The following is a 22,269-nucleotide window of genomic DNA, read 5'->3' on the forward strand; positions in this document are numbered from 1 at the left end:
TTAGCGTGCTACCAGACCAGTAAGTGGTTAGCGTGCTACCAGACCAGTAAGACCATTAAGTGGTTAGCGTGCTACCAGACCAGTAAGTGGTTAGCGTGCTACCAGACCAGTAAGTGGTTAGCGTGCTACCAGACCAGTAAGTGGTTAGCGTGCTACCAGATCAGTAAGTGGTTAGCGTGCTACCAGACCAGTAAGGGGTTAGCGTGCTACCAGACCAGTACAGTGGGGAAAAAAAGTATTTAGTCAGCCACGAATTGTGCAAGTTCTCCCACTTAAAAAGATGAGAGAGGCCTGTCATTTTCATCATAGGTACACGTCAACTATTACAGACAAAATGAGGAAAAAAAATCCAGAAAATCACATTGTAGGATTTTTTATGAATTTATTTGCAAATTATGGTGGAAAATAAGTATTTGGTCAATAACAAAAGTTTCTCAATACTTTGTTATATACCCTTTGTTGGCAATGACACAGGTCAAACGTTTTCTGTAAGTCTTCACAAGGTTTTCACACACTGTTGCTGGTATTTTGGCCCATTCCTCCATGCAGATCTCCTCTAGAGCAGTGATGTTTTGGGGCTGTCGCTGGGCGACACAGACTTTCAACTCCCTCCAAAGATTTTCTATGGGGTTGAGATCTGGATACTGGCTAGGCCACTCCAGGACCTTGAAATGCTTCTTACGAAGCCACTCCTTCGTTGCCCGGGCGGTGTGTTTGGGATCATTGTCATGCTGAAAGACCCAGCCACGTTTCATCTTCAATGCCCTTGCTGATGGAAGGAGGTTTTCACTCAAAATCTCACGATACATGGCCCCATTCATTCTTTCCTTTACACGGATCAGTCGTCCTGGTCCCTTGGCAGAAAAACAGCCCCAAAGCATGATGTTTCCACCCCCATGCTTCACAGTAGGTATGGTGTTCTTTGGATGCAACTCAGCATTCTTTGTCCTCCAAACACGACGAGTTGAGTTTTTACCAAAAAGTTATATTTTGGTTTCATCTGACCATATGACATTCTCCCAATCCTCTTCTGGATCATCCAAATGCACTCTAGCAAACTTCAGACGGGCCTGGACATGTACTGGCTTATGCAGGGGGACACGTCTTGCACTGCAGGATTTGAGTCCCTGGCGGCGTAGTGTGTTACTGATGTTAGGCTTTGTTACTTTGGTCCCAGCTCTCTGCAGGTCATTCACTAGGTCCCCCGTGTGGTTCTGGGATTTTTGCTCACCGTTCTTGTGATCATTTTGACCCCACAGGGTGAGATTTTGCGTGGAGCCCCAGATCGAGGGAGATTATCAGTGGTCTTGTATGTCTTCCATTTCCTAATAATTGCTCCCACAGTTGATTTCTTCAAACCAAGCTGCTTACCTATTGCAGATTCAGTCTTCCCAGCCTGGTGCAGGTCTACAATTTTGTTTCTGGTGTCCTTTGACAGCTCTTTGGTCTTGGCCATAGTGGAGTTTGGAGTGTGACTATTTGAGGTTGTGGACAGGTGTCTTTTATACTGATAACAAGTTCAAACAGGTGCCATTAATACAGGTAACGAGTGGAGGACAGAGGAGCATCTTAAAGAAGAAGTTACAGGTCTGTGAGAGCCAGAAATCTTGCTTGTTTGTAGGTGACCAAATACTTATTTTCCACCATAATTTGCAAATAAATTCATTAAAAATCCTACAATGTGATTTTCTGGAAAAAAAATACTCAATTTGTCTGTCATAGTTGACGTGTACCTATGATGAAAATTACAGGCCTCTCTCATCTTTTTAAGTGTTAGAACTTGCACAATTGGTGGCTGACTAAATACATTTTTTCCCCACTGTAAGTGGTTAGCGTGCTACCAGATCAGTAAGTGGTTAGTGTGCTACCAGACCAGTAAGTGGTTAGCGTGCTACCAGACCAGTAAGTGGTTAGCGTGCTACCAGACCAGTAAGTGGTTAGCGTGCTACCAGATCAGTAAGTGGTTAGCGTGCTACCAGACCAGTAAGTGGTTAGCGTGCTACCAGACCAGTAAGCAGTGGCGGCTCCTGAAAAAATTCTCAGGGGGGGCAATTTTTCTGATGATTTAGGTGACCTACACACATTTAAAAAAAGATATGTCCAGCAACAACATGAAGACAGGGGCAGCATATAAGTCAATACTGATATACACATTACTTGCTTCAAAAAGGCTTGAATTGGAAATATGTGCACCTGAGCATAATTCACAACAAGCAAGCAGGAGCTTTTGATAGAGGCTACTGAAAACATTGATGCAAGTTATTGGTAATAAGAAATTTTTATAGACTTCCATATTCTGCCCTCTTGTATAGATTTGTGAAAATGAACAGTGATAGACATTTTGCCTGAAAACAGAATTTGAAAATAATTTCTAGAAAAGGTAAACACAGCTATCTGTATGGCTTTGTAAAAATGAACAACCATATTCTGGCCAATTGTATAGATTTGTAAATATGAACAACCATATTCTGGCCAATTGTATAGATTTGTAAAAATGAACATGAACAGATTTTTTATTTTATTTTACTTTTTAAAAAATGAAAAATAACTATTTTAAACAACATCAACTGTGAACTGATTTGGGCGTGTGTGTGTTAAAGAGACAGACAGGGAGGGACAAAGAGAGAGAGAGGCTACATTACTTGTACTGAAACTGTTCTAGCTTGCTGCATGATCAAATTCAGCTGATGCGCATAGCAATGCACGTAATGGGCATTCTTGAAATGCTCACGCACCTTTTGCTGCACACCAGCCTTCTCTCACCTCATCACACTGGCTCCATCGTAAGCTTGCGCAATGAGTTTGACTTTCTCGTCGTCAGCAAAAAGACCGTTCAGTCTCTCCAAAAGCACACTGGCGATTGAGACTGAGGTTGATTCCGAGATGGGAAGGAACTCAAAAAAGCGCTCCTGCACTTTGTGGTTGCTATCTATGTACCTCAGCACAAGCACCAGCTGTGTCTGTGTAGAAACGTCCGTGGTCTCGTCAGCTTGGATAGCTACGAAGTTCGCCGACTTCACCTCCTCCACAATATGTTCCCTCATGACCGCTAGCATACACTCCAGTAGCTCGTTTTGAGTGGTCTTTGATGTGCCCTTGAAAACTTTAGCATTTTTAAGATGGTCATCAAACACCTCATCTAATTGTGCCACAAAGTTGACAAGTCCAAGAAAAATACCAGGGTTGGTGGAGCCCTCAGTTTCATCTTTGCCTCGCAAAGCTAGCCATCTTGACAGTTGTACGTGAATTGATTGACGCTGCTACCCGCTCTTTTCTTAGTTATGTTCATGGTTACTTATGTTACGTATGACGAAAGCGCATAAGTGCAAGCCCTCCCGGAACCCATAGAGATTGTATTGAAAGCTCTGATATTTGAGAAAAAAAAATATTTTACATGATAGTCAATGAGAGACTCCTGGGCGATTTTCAACCTGACTGAAATCGCCCCAAAAGGGGCGGGGCCATTTGAAGCACGACTTTAGCCTGATTGGACATTTAGTGGCAGATCAGACGTCTAGATTAGAACACTGAAAACTACTGTTGCCGTGATATAATTGATTAGAAAAAAAATCCCTTCATTTTCCCGTTTGGCAGTGCGTCGCCCATATCGCCCTAATGAACACACCGCCCCTGCCAGTAAGTGGTTAGCGTGCTACCAGATCAGTAAGTGGTTAGCGTGCTACCAGACCAGTAAGTGGTTAGCGTGCTACAAGATCAGTAAGTGGTTAGCGTGCTACCAGACCAGTAAGTGGTTAGCGTGCTACAAGATCAGTAAGTGATTAGCGTGCTACCAGACCAGTAAGTGGTTAGCGTGCTACAAGATCAGTAAATGGTTAGCGTGCTACAAGATCAGTAAGTGGTTAGCATGCTACATTGAATACATTGGACTGAAGATATTATAATTGGAGGGCAGTGCTGCACATTCACTATACAGCAGAGCTCCACATGTATTACACTGTCTAATGTGTTTATATAATGTGGCTGACTGGCTTCAGCCGCACTGGAGCGGTAAATGTGTGGTGTAATTGGTTTCGTGTAAAAGCAAGCGTAGAGCAAAGGTAAATACAACACTCTTGGCAGTTGGAACGCATGCACACACACACGCACACACACACACGCACACACACACACACACACACACACACACACACACCAACAACAACATACTGGCTTCGTAGAATCTGCTGTGTAAACACAGAAACACAGACACAGTACACACGCCCATTTCATCTCACAATTATTAAATAAAGTAGTCAAATAAATGTTAGTAATTACAGGTACACCGTACCTCACTGTGGTTGCGCTACAGCTCATGTCCTAAGCAACACAGACTGACCGATAGCTTTGAAAGTGGTCATCTGTGGTTTGCCTGTAGATACAGTGCATTCGGAAAGACTTCTTCCACGTTTTCTTACGTTACAGCCTTATTCTGAAATATATATTTTTTATCCTCCTCAATCTACACTCAATACCCCATATTGACAAAGCAAAAACAGGTTTTTAGATATTTTTGTGCACATTTATAAAAAAAAAAAACAACGTTAATATCACATTTACATAAATATTCAGACCCTTTACTCAGTACTTTGTTGAAGCACCGTTGGCAGTGATACAGCCTTGAGTCTTCTTGGGTATGACGCTACAAGCTTGGCACACCTGTATTTGGGGAGTTTCTCCCATTCTTCTCTGCAAATCCTCTCAAGTTCTGTCAGGTTGGATTGGGAGCGTCGCTGCACAGCTATTTTCAGGTCTCTCAAGAGATGTTAGTTCGGGTTCAAGTCCGGGCTCTGGCTGGGCCACTCAAGGACATTCAGAGACTTGTCCCAAAGCCACTCCTGCATTGTCTTGGCTGTGTACTTAGGGTCATTGTCCTGTTGGAAGGTGAATCTTCACCCCCAGCCTGAGGTCCTGAGCACTCTGGAGCAGGTTTTCATCAAGGATCTCTCTGTACTTTGCTCCGTTCATCTGTGCCTCGATCCTGACTAGTCTCCCAGACCCTGCCGCTGAAAAACATCCCCACAGCATGATGCTGCCACCACCATGCTTCACCGTAGGGATGGTGCCAGGTTTCCTCCAGACGTGACGCTTGGCATTCAGGCCAAAGAGTTCAATCTTGGTTTCATCACACCAGAGAATCTTGTTTCTCATTTTACATTTACATTTTAGTCATTTAGCAGACGCTCTTATCCAGAGCGACTTACAGTTAGTGAGTGCATACATGATTATTATTATTATTATTATTTATTTATTTTTCATACTGGCCCCCCGTGGGGATCGAACCCACAACCCTGGCGTTGCAAACGCCATGCTCTACCAAATGAGCCACAGACATGGTCTGAGAGTCCTTTATGATCCTTTTGGCAAACTCCAAGTGGGCTGTCATGTGCCTTTTACTGAGGAGTGGCTTCAGTCTGTCATAAAGGTTTGTGGTTCCAAACTTCTTCCATTTAAGAATCACAGACACATCTCAACATCAATTGTTCAGAGGGGATTGTGTGAATCAGGCTTTCCTGGTCGAATTGCTTCAAAGAAACCACTACTAAAGGACTCCAATAAGAAGAAGAGACCTGCTTGGGCCAAGAAACACGAGCAATGGACATAAGACCGGTGGAAATGTGTCGTTTGGTCTGGAGTCCAAATTGGAGAATTGTGGTTCCAACCGCTGTGTCTTTGTGAGACGTGGTGTGGGTGAACGGATGATCTCTGCATGTGTATTTCCCACCGTTAAGCATGGAGGAGGAGGTGTTATGGTGTGGGGGTGCTTTGCTGGTGACACTGTCTGTGATTTATTTAGAATTCAAGGCACACTTAACCCAGCATGGCTACCACAGCAATCTGCAGCGATACACCATCCCATCTGATATGGGCTTAGTGGGACTATCATTTGTTTTTCAACAGGACAATGACCCAACAGACCTCCAGGCTGTGTAAGGGCTATTTTACCAAGAAGGAGCGTGATGGAGTGCTGCATCAGATGATCTGGCCTCCACAATCCCCCGACAACCCAATTGAGATGGTTTGGGATGAATCGGACGGCAGAGTGAAGGAAAAGCAGCCAACAAGTGCTCAGCATATGTGGGAACTCCTTCAAGACTTTTGGAAAAGCATTCCAGGTGAAGCTGGTTGAGAGAATTCCAAGAGTGTGCAAAGCTGTCATCAAGGCAAAAGGTGGCTATTTGAAGAATCTCAAATGTAAAATATATTTTGATTTGTTTAACGCTTTTTTGGTTACTACATGATTCCATATGTGTTATTTCATCGTTTTGATGTCTTCACTTATATTCTAAAATGTAAAAAAATTTAAAAATAAAGAAAAAACATTGAATGAGTAGGTGTGTCCAAACCTTTTACTAGTACTGTATGTATGTTTTGTTTTTATCTAAAAAGCCGTTTTCGCTTTGTCGTTATGGGGTATTGTGTGTAGATTGATGAGGAAAATGTTTTATTTATTCAATTTTAGAATAAGGCTGTTACGTAACAAAATATGGAAAAAGTGAAGGGGTCTGAACACTTTCCGAATGCACTGTATAAAGTTGTATGAGTTTCTTCCATTCTGTGGATGGAGGTAATTTAGGTTTTGCCTTAAGCTTGTGCTTATAACTTCTCTTCCACACTCACCGATGGTTGTGAAAGTGGTAGTGTGTGGTTCAGTAGGCTAGGGGTTATTTTGTGGACTAGGACAGTCCACATCCAGAGCCAGTTAGTCTGTCTAAGGCCAGTCCCCTCCCCTGTGTGTAGTTAATTGTTGACAGTAGTCCCCAGTGTATAGTAGATACTAGACTAGTTGACAGAGCAGCGTGTGTGATTGCTCGTGTGTGTAGATAGTTCACAGTGTAGCTGAACCTCGTGGCCTGTGGCCGAGTGGTGACGACTCCCAGAGGACTACTATTTCAACACGGTGTTAAAAGGCCATTAAACATGTCTACTGTAGAGGATCTGTGATTAATAATATTACTGTATGTGCCGTGGTGCAAAACAATTCAGGCTCTTCTTCAAGTCTCCTTATACTTAATATCTCTACCTACTTAAAGTATCCTTATACTTTATTTATGCCATATCTATAAAGTGCAAGAACACATCATATTTTTTAGTTTAAACTTAATTATTTAAATTCAGAAGGATTTAAGTTTTAGTACGATAACACTGAGTAAAATTCCTATATTTCACTTTATTCTCTAGTCTGTGGTGTGTTATCAGGAGGTGTGTGATCAGGATGTGTGTGATCAGGATGTGTGTTATCAGGAGGTGTGTTATCAGGAAGTGTGTTATCAGGAGGTGTGTGATCAGGATGTGTGTTATCAGGAGGTGTGTTATCAGGTGGTGTGTTATCAGGTGGTGTGTTATCAGGAGGTGTGTTATCATTAGGTGTGTTATCAGGAGGTGTTTTCTCAGGAGGTGTGTTATCAGGAAGTGTGTTATCAGGATGTGTGTTATCAGGAGGTGTGTTATCAGGTGGTGTGTTATCAGGAGGTGTGTTATCAGAAAGTGTGTTATCAGGTGGTGTGTTATCAGGAGGTGTTTTCTCAGGAGGTGTGTTATCAGGAAGTGTGTTATCAGGTGGTGTGTTATCAGGAGGTGTGTTATCAGGAGGTGTGTTATCAGGATGTGTGTTATCAGGTGGTGTGTTATCAGGAGGTGTGTTATCAGGAGGTGTTTTCTCAGGAGGTGTGTTATCAGGAGGTGTGTTATCAGGAGGTGTGTTATCAGGAGGTGTGTTATCAGGAGGTGTTTTCTCAGGAGCTGTGTTATCAGGAAGTGTGATATCAGGTGGTGTGTTATCAGGAGGTGTGTTATCAGGAGGTGTGTTATCAGGAGGTGTTTTCTCAGGAGGTGTGTTATCAGGAAGTGTGTTATCAGGTGGTGTGTTATCAGGAGGTGTGTTATCAGGAGGTGTGTTATCAGGAGGTGTGTTATCAGGAAGTGTGTTATCAGGTGTGTTATCAGGAAGTGTGTTATCAGGAGGTGTGTTATCAGGAGGTGTGCTCTTCAATCATCTGCAATAGTAAACTCAATTTAATTAATTCATCCTCACCCTGCTTGTGATTGGATGCCTGTCTCAGTAACATATTGCATGAGGGACCTCTGGGACTCATAGCGGGCAGGAGTGCAGGGTGGGATGGGGGACGACGGCAGCTGTCTACGAGATGGAGTGTGTGTGTGTGGGTGGGTGGGTGTGTCACAGCAAGGTGGAAGAAACCGAGTGTGTGTTTACGAGATGGAGTGTGTGTGTGTCACAGCGGAGTGTGTGTGTGTGTGTCACAGCGGAGTGTGTGTGTGTGTCACAGTGGAGTGTCTGAAACAGAGTATCACTCTCATTAGTCTCATGCAGGGCCATTGTGCTGTCACAACTTTTCATTCACCCAGTAATCAGGGTGTGTTTGTGTGAGAGGAAAATCACTATCTCGTTCCCTGTGTCTAATGTAAAGGTCTAGTAGCCCGTCACAAGGTTAGCCTAGCCAGCTTGTAAAGTAGGTATCAGATAGTAAAGGCAGGAGATTAGGTCTCCTGTAGCTCAGTTGGTAGAGCATGGCGCTTGCAACGCCAGGGTTGTGGGTTCGTTTCCCACGGGGGGCCAGTATGAAAATATGTATGCACTCACTAACTGTAAGTTGCTCTGGATAAGAGTGTCTACTAAATGACTAAAAACAACAAAAAAAAGTACAATAATTAACCTGCAGCGGGGGGGCCTGTGTGACTGTGGGCCACCAACTAAAGTACACCTTTATGGCCCTTAAACACACATACACATACGGACCTGTGACTACAACTTCTAATCTTCATTTAGAAAAACAACAACACAGCATGCACACAAAAGGGGATGGAAGGTAAAAGTTGCAGCGTTACTCCTGATTAGATCTAAAAATCTGTTGATGTTCCTGGTGTAACAACCCATGTTTCTGTCCTACCGTATATCCTCAGGAAAATGTCACCATGGAAATTCGGATGGAAATGAAAGAAGTAATATTTTTGGAGTGGTTTGCTACTTCTGTTCTGCTGTAGCAGTGATTCTAGAGGATTGGTAGTAGAGACATGTTGTCCTCTTTTGTCTCTCTTTGCTGCTCTAAAGCAACTCATAATAACCAACTCATCATCAAGCTTTGATGATTTGAATCAGCTGTGTAGTGCTAGGGCAAAAACCAAAACGTGCACCCGGTCCTTAGCAATTTAGTTTTAAGAGTATTTCTTGCGCTTACCTAGCTCAAATTCTAGGACGTCGGATTCAAACGAAACTATAGCGTCCATAAAGTGACCATTGGGCTTAAAAAATGCTGGATTTACTAAGTTTGTAGGTGCAACAGTTTTTATTAAATGAATAATTAATAGCTCTTACGTGCATATTTCCGTCCGTTAAGAAACAACGATGTGCTACCTTTTTGTAGCATTTCTGACAATGCTAACATATTTTCAGCTGAATCTCAGAGTTCTAATGCCGGGTTGCTCGGCAACAACACAGCTGCTTGCACAAGGCTGCCAGTCATAACAAGTGTACTGTATGCGAACAAACCTAGGCTACTGTGTATGGCTAGCTATATGGTGGCATTCAAGCTGAGGTTAATCAATAAATGCAAAACGATATTTTGATTAGCTAGGTAGCTAACTAGCTAATGTTACCTAGCTAACGTTAGTTAAGTTGAAAATATGTATTTGGTTGTTTCTGGAGCTTGTTCATGTATTTTTGCATGCCCTGATACTGCACAACGAGCAATGAGGAAGTGATTGATTTGGCTTGTTTCTCAAAAACAAGTGAAATCACAGAAAAAGTGTCTGGACCCTTATATGGCATGTCATTTACATAAAAAAAATAGAGATTTACTTCAGAAATAGAACAATTCTCCTTTAAGGCAAAAACGAGGGTGGTTGGTCAGGGTGGAAGGATGAGCGTATAACGTGAATGTCTAGCAACCCAGAAGTTGAGTGTTTGAATCTCATCAACTTTAGCATTTTAGCTACTTACTTATTTGTAGCTACTTTTCAACTGCTTAGCATGTTAGCTAACCCTTTCTCTAACCTTAACTTTAACCCTTTAACATAACTCCTAACCTCACTCCTAACCTTAACCCTAACCCCTAGCCTAGCTAACGTTAGCCACCTAGCTAATGTTAGCCACAACAAATTGGAATTTGTAACATATCTTACGTATTGCAAATTCATAACATACTGCACGAATTGAAATTCGTAGCATATCATACAAATTGCAATTCGTAACACATTATACGAGTTGTAATTCATAACATATCATACGAAATGGCTGATGAACATCCACAAATTAATATATACCATACGAAACATAACATATGCTAAATGGAGTGTCTCAGATTTACGTACAGAATATAATACGAAATGCTATGAGATCAGGTTGCAGCTAGCATGCAGTCAAAAGAAAAGGAAATGCTTGTTAACTACGTGATTAAATGAGTCTATTTTCACAAATCAACTGTTTTAGACTATTGTATTTTAACCAAGCAAGAGAAATAAATGTGAACTCACTACTGAGTGAATTAACAAAATAATTTTCGAACAAAGGCTTCCAGACATTTAAATGGTCTGTCGAAGTCAATGTGTTAAGAACAGGATTCATAGTGTAATGGTTAAAGTTACCGCTTGTGGATCAGAACATTGCGGTGTGTGTTTGCGAGATTGTGTATGTATGGGAGAATGTGCCTTAGACTTTTATTGTGTGAGTTCATTGTTCATTGTGTTCTTTACTCACCCCCCCCCCCCCCCACAGAGGTCCTTCCGTTCATTCAGTAATGATGACCGTCACGTCATGGCCAAGCACTCCTCCATCTACCCATCATCGTCTGAGCTGGAGTCAGTCCAGACCCTGGTGTCCACCGTGGAGGGTGCCCTCAAACACGTCTCTGATTGGATAGACCAGAGCAACGTCCAATCAGTGCAGAGCAGCAGCCAGACAGACGCAGCAACCGGCCAGACAGACGGCCAGACAGAAGCAGGAGTCAGCCTGACAGACGGCCAGCCCAACCCCACAGATAGCCCAGTGACAGAGGATGGTAGCGGTGACCATGATGGTGACCTTAACCCTAACGACGACCCCAGTGTTAGTCCCAGAGCCAGCCCAGATGACTCCACAGACGGCAGCAGCAGGTGGGCATCTGGTTCTAACCGATGCATGCTGGGATATAAGGGGTTGTCTTGTGGCTGATGGTTAGACTAACATTTTTGGTCTTCAAGTGCTGACATATTTTTATGATCTTGTTGATTTTATGAGATTTTTGGGATAACCTGGGTTTAAATAATTGCAAACCCAAAATGGGACCTAGGTCTGATAGTTTGTTTAAATATGTTGAGTGTAACCCTGCTATCTGTCTGTTATCCTCAGCGAGCCCAGTGGAGGTGTTCTGTGTGGGGTGATGAGGATCGGCCTGGTGGCTAAAGGTCTGCTCATCAAACAGGACATGGACCTGGAGCTGGTGCTGATGTGTAGAGAGAAACCTACAGAGACACTGCTGTGTACTGTCTGTGATAACCTGCCCCTGCAGATACATGTAAGAGAGAGCGAGACGCACACACGCACGCACACACGCACGCACACACGCACACATGGAAGCAGTTCATCCAGCAGTCTGTGGCATGTTTGGCTCATCTATTCTCCTTCTGTTGGCAAGAAACACTCAACACCTGTGTGCAAAAGGTAGATGGACTTTTGTAATGTAGTAAATACTCTGGCCCAACATCCTGTAAGAAGTCAGTCAGTCCTCCTTACCCCACCATCATCCATCTCATAATAGTTCTAAGTGTGCTCTGTAGGGCACTGCAGAATCAGAAAGTAGGCTACGGGCAGAGTCAGTAAGTAGGCTACTGGAAGACGTCGTGGAGAGGGCAGCAACAGAAGCAGAGAGAGGAGAAGAAACTGTGGTATTAATAAGCTGCTAGCATGTGTAATTAATATAGGAGTGTCAGCTGGGAGATTTCCTAATTAGTCAAACACATGCACAGCAGGAACGGAAAACACACACACTCGCGGACGTGCACACATGTAGTTAAGGTTATACTTACTTAGCTACATAGACAGGTATACTTATATAAACTGTCTTATAGGCCATGTCTTATAGGAAGTGTCTTATAGGAAGTGTCTTATAGGCCCTGTCTTATAGGAAGTGTCTTATAGGAAATGTCTTATAGGAACTGTCTTATAGGAACTTCGCTGTATACTTCCTAATTCCAATCATACCTGCTTCTCATGAGCACACGGCTCTACTGTATAGTACTGTGTGCCGACATCCGCCTACGATCTTGTAACATGACACATATGGCCTCATATACACAGTATCCAGTATATTCTCCACACCAGAATTAGCTTTCAGCCTCCACGTCAGAACTAGCTTTCAGCCTCCACACCAGAACTAGCTTTCAGCGTCCACACCAGAACTAGCTTTCAGCCTCCACACCAGAACTAGTTTTCAGCCTCCACATCAGAACTAGCTTTCAGCCTCCACGTCAGAACTAGCTTTCAGCCTCCACGTCAGAACTAGCTTTCAGCCTCCACGTCAGAACCAGCTTTCAGCCTCCACGACAGAACTAGCTTTCAGCCTCGACATCAGAACTAGCTTTCAGCCTCCACACCAGAACTAGCTTCAACTTCCACATCAGAACTAGATTTTAGCCTCCACACCAGAACTAGCTTTCAGCCTCCACATCAGAACTAGATTTCAGTCTCCACACCAGAATTAGCTTTCAGCCTCCACATCAAAACTAGCTTTCAGCCTCCACACCAGAACTAGCTTTCAGCCTCCACACCAGAACTAGCGTTCAGCCTCCACATCAGAACTAGCTTTCAGCCTCCACATCAGAACTAGCTTTCAGCCTCCACATCAGAACTAGATTTCAGTCTCCACACCAGAACTAGCTTTCAGCCTCTACATCAGAACTAGCATTCAACCTCCACACCAGAACTGGCTTTCAGCCTCCACACCAGAACTAGCTTTCAGCCTCCACATCAGAAGTAGCTTTCAGCCTCCACATCAGAAGTAGCTTTCAGCCTCCACATCAGAACTAGCTTTCAGCCTCCACACCAGAACTAGCTTTCAGCCTCCACGTCAGAACTAGCTTCAACTTCCACATCAGAACTAGATTTCAGCCTCCACACCAGAACTAGCTTTCAGCCTCCACATCAGAACTAGCTTTCAGCCTCCACATCAGAACTAGTTTTCAGCCTCCACGTCATAATTAGCTTTCAGCCTCCACACCAGAACTACCTTTCAGCCTCCACGTCAGAACTAGCTTTCAGACTCCACACCAGAACTAGCTTTCAGCCTCCACATCAGAACTAGATTTCAGCCTCCACACCAGAACTAACTTTCAGCCTCCACGTCAGAACTAGCTTTCAGCCTCCACATCAGAACTAGCTTTCAACCTCCACGCTAGAACTAGCTTTCAGCCTCCACACCAGAACTAGCTTTCAGCCTCCACATCAGAACTAGCTTTCAGCGTCCACGTCAGAACTAGCTTTCAGCCTCCACGTCATAATTAGCTTTCAGCCTCCACACCAGAACTACCTTTCAGCCTCCACGTCAGAACTAGCTTTCAGACTCCACACCAGAACTAGCTTTCAGCCTCCACATCAGAACTAGATTTCAGCCTCCACACCAGAACTAACTTTCAGCCTCCACGTCAGAACTAGCTTTCAGCCTCCACATCAGAACTAGCTTTCAACCTCCACGCTAGAACTAGCTTTCAGCCTCCACACCAGAACTAGCTTACAGTCTCCACGTCAGAACTAGCTTTCAGCCTCCACGTCAGAACTAGCTTTCAGCCTCTACATCAGAATTAGCTTTTAGCCTCCACGTCAGAACTAGCTTTCAGCCTCCACATCAAAACTAGCTTTCAGCCTCCACACCAGAACTAGCTTTCAGCCTCCACATCAGAAGTAGCTTTCAGCCTCCACATCAGAACTAGCTTTCAGCCTCCACATCAGAACTAGCTTTCAGCCTCCACACCAGAACTAGCTTTCAGCCTCCACGCCAGAAGTAGCTTCAACTTCCACACCAGAACTAGCGTTCAGCCTCCACACCAGAACTAGCTTTCAGCCTCCACACCAGAACTAGCGTTCAGCCTCCACATCAGAAGTAGCTTTCAGCCTCCACACCAGAACTAGCTTTCAGCCTCCACATCAGAAGTAGCTTTCATTCTCCACAGCAGAACTAGCTTTCAGCCTCCACATCAGAAGTAGCTTTCAGCCTCCACATCAGAACTAGCTTTCAGCCTCCACACCAGAACTAGCTTTCAGTCTCCATATCAAACAATATTTTCTTCAATCACATTTTTTGCAAAAATAAATATATATTTTTTGATTTCTTTCTCTTTTATTCTCTCCCTCCCTCTCTCTTCTTAGAATCTGTTTTGTAAATGCATTGTCTGTGAGTGGATGTGTGTGTGTGTGCTTGTTTTGTGTATGTGTGCGTGTAAGTGTCTGTACGGTTTATCCTGGCTATGACCTTTAACCCCGACCTCTGTGATTGAACTCTGACTCCTAATAGAAGCTAACAGAGGAGAAGTACGAGGTGCACCGATGCGTGCCAGAGGCGGCCATCTTGGTGTGTAGCACGACGGAGCCCAAACTCACCCTGAAGGTCACCCTCAGCTCCCCACAGATGAGAGAGGACAGTGACACGGATGAACAAGGTACCACACTCACGTCTGTGTAAAACCTAGCTGCTGTTTTCGTGTTTATGTTTGTCTTATGTTTGTCTGTTGTCTTTTTTCCCCCTCCAACTGAGGTAGTGAAATGGGGTTAGGGGGATAAAGAAAGGAGTGTCTTTGCATCGAAGAGGGATATAGAGGTGTGTGTGTCGAGCAGCAGCAGTGTTGTTAGCAGCGCTCCACTGGGACACATTAATAAAATCAAATCAAATCAAATTGTATTGGCCACATGCGCCGAATACAACAGGTGCAGACATTACAGTGAAATGCTTATTTACAGCCCTTAACCAACAGTGCATTTATTTTTAACAAAAAAGTAAAAATAAAACAACAACAAAAAAAGTGTTGAGAAAAAAAGAGCAGAAGTAAAATAAAATAACAGTAGGGAGGCTATATATACAGGGGGGTACCGGTGCAGAGTCAATGTGCGGGGGCACCTGCTAGTTGAGGTAGTTGAAGTAATATGTACATGTGGGCAGAGTTAAAGTGACTATGCATAAATAATTAACAGAGTAGCAGCAGCGTAAAAGGATGGGGTGGGGGGGGCAGTGCAAATAGTCTGGGTAGCCATGATTAGCTGTTCAGGAGTCTTATGGCTTGGGGATAGAAGCTGTTGAGAAGTCTTTTGGACCTAGACTTGGCACTCCGGTACCGCTTGCCGTGCGGTAGCAGAGAGAACAGTCTATGACTAGGGTGGCTGGAGTCTTTGACAATTTTGAGGGCTTTCCTCTGACACCGCCTGGTATAGAGGACCTGGATGGCAGGAAGCTTGGCCCCAGTGATGTACTGGACCGTACGCACTACCCTCTGTAGTGCATTGCGGTCGGAGGCCAAGCAGTTGCCATACCAGGCAGTGATGCAATCAGTCAGGATGCTCTCGATGGTGCAGCTGTATAATTTTTTGAGGATCTGAGGACCCATGCCAAATCTTTTCAGTCTCCTGAGGGGGAATAGGCTTTGTCGTGCCCTCTTCACGACTGTCTTGGTGTGTTTGGACCATGATAGTTCGTTGGTGATGTGGACACCAAGGAACTTGAAGCTCTCAACCTGTTCCACTACAGCCCCGTCGATGAGAATGGGGGCGTGCTCAGTCCTCTTTTTTTTCCTGTAGTCCACAATCTGTAATCCACAAATCTCCTTTGTCTTGGTCACGTTGAGGGAGAGGTTGTTGTCCTGGCAACACACGGCCAGGTCTCTGACCTCCTCCCTATAGGCTGTCTCATCTTTGTCGGTGATCAGGCCTACCACTGTTGTGTCATCGGCAAACTTAATGATGGTGTTGGAGTCGTTCCTGGCCATGCAGTCATGGGTGAACAGGGAGTACAGGAGGGGACTGAGCATGCACCCCTGAGGGGCCCCCGTGTTGAGGATCAGTGTGGCAGATGTGTTGTTACCTACCCTTACCACTTGGGGGCGGCCTGTCAGGAAGTCCAGGATCCAGTTGCAGAGGGAGGTGTTTAGTCCCAGGATCCTTAGCTTAGTGATGAGCTTTGAGGGCACTATGGTGTTGAATGCTGAGCTGTAGTCAATGAATAGCATTCTCACGTAGGTGTTCCTCTTGTCCAGGTGGGAAAGGGCAGTGTGGAGTGCAATAGAGATTGCATCATCTGTGGATCTGTTGGGGCTGTATGCAAATTGTAGTGGGTCTAGGGTTTCTGGGATAATGCTGTTGATGTGAGCCATGACCAGCCTTTCAAAGGACTTCATGGCTACAGACGTCAGTGCTATGGGTCGGTAGTCATTTAGGCAGGTTATCTTAGAGTCCTTGGGCACGGGGACTATGGTGGTCTGCTTGAAACATGTTGGTATTACAGACTCAGTCAGGGACATGTTGAAAATGTCAGTGAAGACACTTGCCAGTTGGTCAGCACATGCTCGGAGTACACGTCCTGGTAATCCGTCTGGCCCTGCGGCCTTGTGAATGTTGACCTGCTTAAAAGTCTTACTCACATCGGCTACGGAGAGCGTGATCACATAGTCATCCGGAACAGCTGGTGCTCTCATGCATGCTTCAGTGTTGCTTGCCTCGAAGCGAGCATAGAAGTGGTTTAGCTCGTCTGGAAGTCTTGTGTCACTGGGCAGCTCGCGGCTGTGCTTCCCTTTGTAGTCTGTAATAGTTTTCAAGCCCTGCCACATCCGACGAGCGTCAGAGCCAGTGTAGTACGATTCAATCTTAGTCCTGTATTGACTCTTTGCCTGTTTGATGGTTTGTCGGAGGGCAGTAAGCTTGATCAGTGAATATATCCATGTTCCATGCTTATCCCCTAATCCTAGCCTGTATTCCTCCACCTTGGGGAGACAATGCATGCATAAGACACTACCTCTTGTTCAAACCAAATAGACACACAAACAGTCTGGGCCATATAAGGCTCAAGGCTCATGTAGTCTCAAATCGGTATTGACGTGTCTTCCTGGAAGCCAAATAGAAAAGTGGTAGATGTTTAGTGGCGGCCATAGTGATTCTTCACCCTACTATGCTGCCTCAGCAGCCCTGTAGCATGTAATGTTGTCAACAGCATGGCTACACTGGCCTGTAAACATCTTTGACCCTTGGGCCTCTATGTCAGGGCTAACTAAACACAGCTACAGGGCTAACTAAACAGCTTAGGGCTAACTAAACAGCTACAGGGCTAACTAAACAGCTTAGGGCTAACTAAACAGCTACAGGGCTAACTAAACAGCTTAGGGCTAACTAAACAGCTACAGGGCTAACTAAACAGCTACAGGGCTAACTAAACAGCTACAGGGCTAACTAAACAGCTACAGGGCTAACTAAACAGCTACAGGGCTAACTAAACAGCTGCAGGGCTAACTAAACAGCTACAGGGCTAACTAAACAGCTTAGGGCTAACTAAACAGCTACAGGGCTAACTAAACAGCTACAGGGCTAACTAAACAGCTACAGGGCTAACTAAACAGCTACAGGGCTAACTAAACAGCTTAGGGCTAACTAAACAGCTACAGGGCTAACTAAACAGCTACAGGGCTAACTAAACAGCTACAGGGCTAACTAAACAGCTACAGGGCTAACTAAACAGCTACAGGGCTAACTAAACAGCTGCAGGGCTAACTAAACAGCTACAAAGTTAACTGAACAGGCCCTCACTAACCCTGACTAAGCAAGATGAGATTGCATGAGAGACAGGGTTCAATTCCAGTCAATTCCGAAAGTAAACAAAATTCCAATTCCAAATTTTTGCCAGGGAGGGGGGGGGGGAGAAATCTAGACCCGACAAATCAATACCGTTGCCAGGAACACACCCATCCATCGTTTTGCCGCTCCATCCTGCTAGACAGGTCTGAATAAGACTTGATACGGGGGCGGCTGTAGATCACAGTGAACGACAAGTCCTCCCTCGTACCCGTCGTATTTCCCGTGAGTGACAGACGGGCCAAGGGCCCTGTCCCAGTGAGGAACGGCTCAATATTACACAGCAACTCATTGGCAACGGGAACTCATAACAGCAATTGGTCTGAACCCAGGCTGCATTTGTCTGGGTGGCTGTCTGTACACAGTGTGTCTGTAGTGTACACAGCCTGTACACAGCTGAAAGAACACAGCCATTTCCAGGGTCGAATAGATTAGAAAGTGAGGCACGATTGATATGAAGATAGAAACAGTGTGATTGATTTGGTGTCAACAGACCTTTAGCTCTAAAGGTGTAATATCGCCTGCCGTGCCTTGCCACTTTGGATGGTAATGTCTATGAACCCACCATCAGTCCTAGTGCTGTCTGTACTCAGCTGAAAGAACCATTTCAAGGGTCTAATACTGCCCACTCTGGATGGCACGCTGCATTGAGAGCCACTCCATTTAAGGAGATGGATAGATATATTCTATTAAGATAGATAGGCAATGCTTTATGTACCTTATTAGGCAATGCTTTATGTACCTTATTAGGCAATGCTTTATGTACCTTATTAGGCGATGCTTTATGTACCTTATTAGGCAATGCTTTATGAACCTTATTAGGCAATGCTTTATGTACCTTATTAGGCAATGCTTTATGTACCTTATTAGGCAATGCTTTATGTACCTTATTAGGCAATGCTTTATGTACCTTATTAGGCAATGCTTTATGTACCTTATTAGGCAATGCTTTATGTACCTTATTAGGCAATGCTTTATCGAACCTATTATGGTGCAGAATGTATCAATTTCCAGTTTCAAGAAGTGCCCTTTCTGACAGCTGTCTTATTGGATGTGTTCAGATCAATTTATAGATTTCATAATTGTGCCTGTCATGTAATTTATACTGAACAAAAATATAAAAGCAACATGCAACAATTTCAAAGACCAACACTTTACATGTCGCGTTTATATTTTTCTTCAGTATATAATCAATCATTCATGTGAAAGAGGATAGTGATTAATTTTCTACCAGATTAGATAAAAGCAAAACTAACTATTGAATTTGTTTGAAGTTACTGTAACATTCTGTTGGATAAACCTGTATTTGTAAGTGTCGGGTGGACGGTGGAATGTGGAATGTGGATGCTCTTCAGAGAGATTTTAGAAGGAAGGAATGGGAGCTTCTACCACTATCTGAACAGCTTCTCGTACTCAACTATAATACCCACAATCCCATTTATCTCTGTTAATCTGACACAGCCAATCAGATCATCAGGATGCTCATCCTCAGCCAATCATTCACTCTGCTCTGACAGAACCTTGCCTCGGTCAACGTGTGTGAGTCCCTCTGTCGTATGTGTGTTGCCTAATCCCAAATGGACCCCTAGCCCCTACACTCTAGTTACTTCAGTTGATCTGAGGAGACGGAGAGATGTAAGCAATATGCTGAAAACCTACACCTTACCAATCCTCTTAGAACCAATGTCTTAGAGGTATGGTTTGATTTGGGATTAGGAATGTATGTGTGTCTGGGCGCGTTTGAGATCGACTACATTGCAGTCGTCGACTGCAGACTGACTGTTCTACAATGAGTAGTCAGTATTCAGTCCGTCGCCGACTGCAATATAGTCGATCTCAAACACACACTTCCCCTTTATGTTGTGTATATATATATATCCCATTCTTATTTCACCAGTGGAGGGTGTTGAGCTGGCTGACCCTACAGACGTGCTGGACAGGCACAGATGCCTGTTGGCCCTGGCGGCTCTGCGACATGCCAAATGGTTCCAGGTTGGCTCTCAGTTCTACTTAACCTCTCCGTCGTTATTGTAGCCTTATGATCACAGGAACATGAATGAATCAAAATAATCAAATGAATCAATAAAATGAATCAAAGCACATCATTTTATTTGAAATGGCAGCTATCTTCAAACTATAATTGAAAACATTCATATGATAAAACAATCAATTTCTCTCGTACAAAAATTACTCATTCATTCAATCGTGCTCTGTGTAGTACAATAGCCTACAGTGAGAGAGATAGAGAGACATCATTACAACACTGTATATAGACATAATATGACACTTTAAATGTGTTTATTCTTTTAGAACTTTTGTGAGAGAGAGAGAGAGAGAGAGAGAGAGAGAGAGAGAGAGAGAGGAGAGAGAGAGAGAGAGAGAGAGAGAGAGAGAGGAGAGAGAGAGAGAGAGAGAGAGAGAGAGAGACAGCGAGAGAGAGAGAGAGAGAGAGAGAGAGAGAGAGAGAGAGAGGAGAGAGAGGAGAGAGAGAGAGAGAGAGAGGAGAGACAGAGAGAGAGAGAGAGAGAGAGAGAGAGAGAGAGAGAGAGAGAGGAGAGAGAGAGAGGAGAGAGAGAGAGAGAGAGAGAGAGAGAGAGAGAGAGGAGGAGAGAGAGAGGAGAGAGAGAGAGAGAGAGAGAGAGAGAGAGAGAGAGAGAGAGAGAGGGAGAGAGAGAGAGAGAGAGAGAGAGAGAGAGAAGAGAGAGAGAGAGAGAGAGAGAGAGAGGGGAGGGAGGAGGGAGGGAGGGAGGGAGGGAGGGAGGGAGGGAGGGAGAGAGAGAGAGAGGAGAGAGAAGAGAGAGAGAGACAGAGAGAGACAGAGAGAGAGAGAGAGAGAGAGACAGAGAGAGAGAGAGAGAGAGAGAGAGAGAGGCTACAAAAGCAATTGTTTCGTTTGGCTGTTCTGAAACCTGCCTGACTGTCATAAATGTCAATGCTTTTTTCTACCACTCTCAACCAAACAAAGCAAAAAAATAAATAATAATAACAAACACTTTTTCCTGGAGTTAATGATTCCGCCACAACTTAGTTCCAGGCTATACAGCTCCATTTACTAACATTACGTTTACAGATATTATACAGTACTACTCCTCTAGTCCTCATATCATTGTTACAGTTGAAGTCGGAAGTTTACATACACTTAGGTTGGAGTCATTAAAACTCATTTTTCAACCACTCCACAAATGTCTTGTTAACAAACTATAGTTTTGGCAAGTTGGTTAGGACATCTACTTTGTGCGTGACACAAGTAATTTTTCCAACAATTGTTTACAGACAGATTATTTCACTTATAATTCACTGTATCACAATTCCAGTGGGCCAGAAGTTTACATACACTAAGTTGACTGTGCCTTTAAACAGCTTGGAAAATTCCAGAAAATGAATAGAAGCTTTAGAAGCTTCTGATAGGCTAATTGAAATAATTTGAGTCAATTGGAGGTGTACCTGTGGATGTATTTCAAGGCCTACCTTCAAACTCAGTGCCTCTTTGCTTGACATCATGGGAAAATCAAAAGAAATCAGCCAAGACCTCAGAAAAGAAATTGTAGACCTCCACAAGTCTGGTTCATCCTTGGGAGCAATTTCCAAACGCCTGAAGGTACCACGTTCATCTGTACAAACATTAGTACGCAAGTATAAACACCATGGGACCACGCAGCCGTCATAACGCTCAGGAAGGAGACGAGTTCTGTCTCCTAGAGATGAACGTACTTTGGTGCAAATCAATCCCAGAACAACAGCAAATGACCTTGTGAAGATGCTGGAGGAAGCAGGTACAAAAGTATCTATATCCACAGTAAAACAAGTCCTATATCGACATAACCTGAAAGGCCGCTCAGCAAGGAAGAAGCCACTGCTCCAAAACCGCCATAAAAAAAGCCAGGCTACATTTTGCAACTGCACATGGGGACAAAGATCGTACTTTTTGGAGAAATGTCTTCTGGTCTGATTAAGCAAAAATATAATTGTTTGGCCATAATGACCATCGTTATGTTTGGAGTAAAAAGGGGGTTACTTGCAAGCCGAAGAACACCATCCCAACCATGAAGCACGGGGGTGGCAGCATCATGCTGTGGGGGTGCTTTGCTGCAGTAGGGACTGGTGCACTTCACAAAATAGATGGCATCATGAGGAAGGAAAATGATGTGGATATATTGAAGCAACATCTCAAGACATCAGTCAGGAAGTTAAAGCTTGGTCGCAAATGGGTCTTCCAAATGGACAATGACCCCAAGCATACTTCCAAAGTTGTGGCAAAATGGTTTAAGGACAACAAAGTCAAGGTATTGGAGTGGCCATCACAAAGCCCTGACCTCAATCCTATAGAAAATGTGTGGGCAGAACTGAAAAGGCGTGTGCGAGCAAGGAGGCCTACAAACCTGACTCAGTTACACCAGCTCTGTCAACTTATTGTGGGAGGCTTGCGGAAGGCTACCCAAAACGTTTGACCCAAGTTA

General features: G+C 44.1%; 1 pseudogene across 1 annotated transcript in view; it reads left to right on the forward strand.

The window, feature by feature from the left end:
- The window catches only part of LOC311136027 (spermatid perinuclear RNA-binding protein-like), a 60,617-nt pseudogene that overhangs the window by 7,170 nt on the left and 31,178 nt on the right, over nucleotides 1-22,269 (forward strand). Inside the window, exons 2-5 of the transcript in view lie at nucleotides 10,730-11,106; nucleotides 11,342-11,507; nucleotides 14,499-14,643; nucleotides 19,710-19,804. The product of the transcript in view is annotated as a spermatid perinuclear RNA-binding protein-like (transcript). The remainder of the gene's footprint in view (nucleotides 1-10,729; nucleotides 11,107-11,341; nucleotides 11,508-14,498; nucleotides 14,644-19,709; nucleotides 19,805-22,269) is intronic.

Source organism: Coregonus lavaretus, assembly GCF_964263955.1.
Source record: "Coregonus lavaretus genome assembly, chromosome: 10".
Classification (NCBI taxonomy): domain Eukaryota; kingdom Metazoa; phylum Chordata; class Actinopteri; order Salmoniformes; family Salmonidae; genus Coregonus; species Coregonus lavaretus.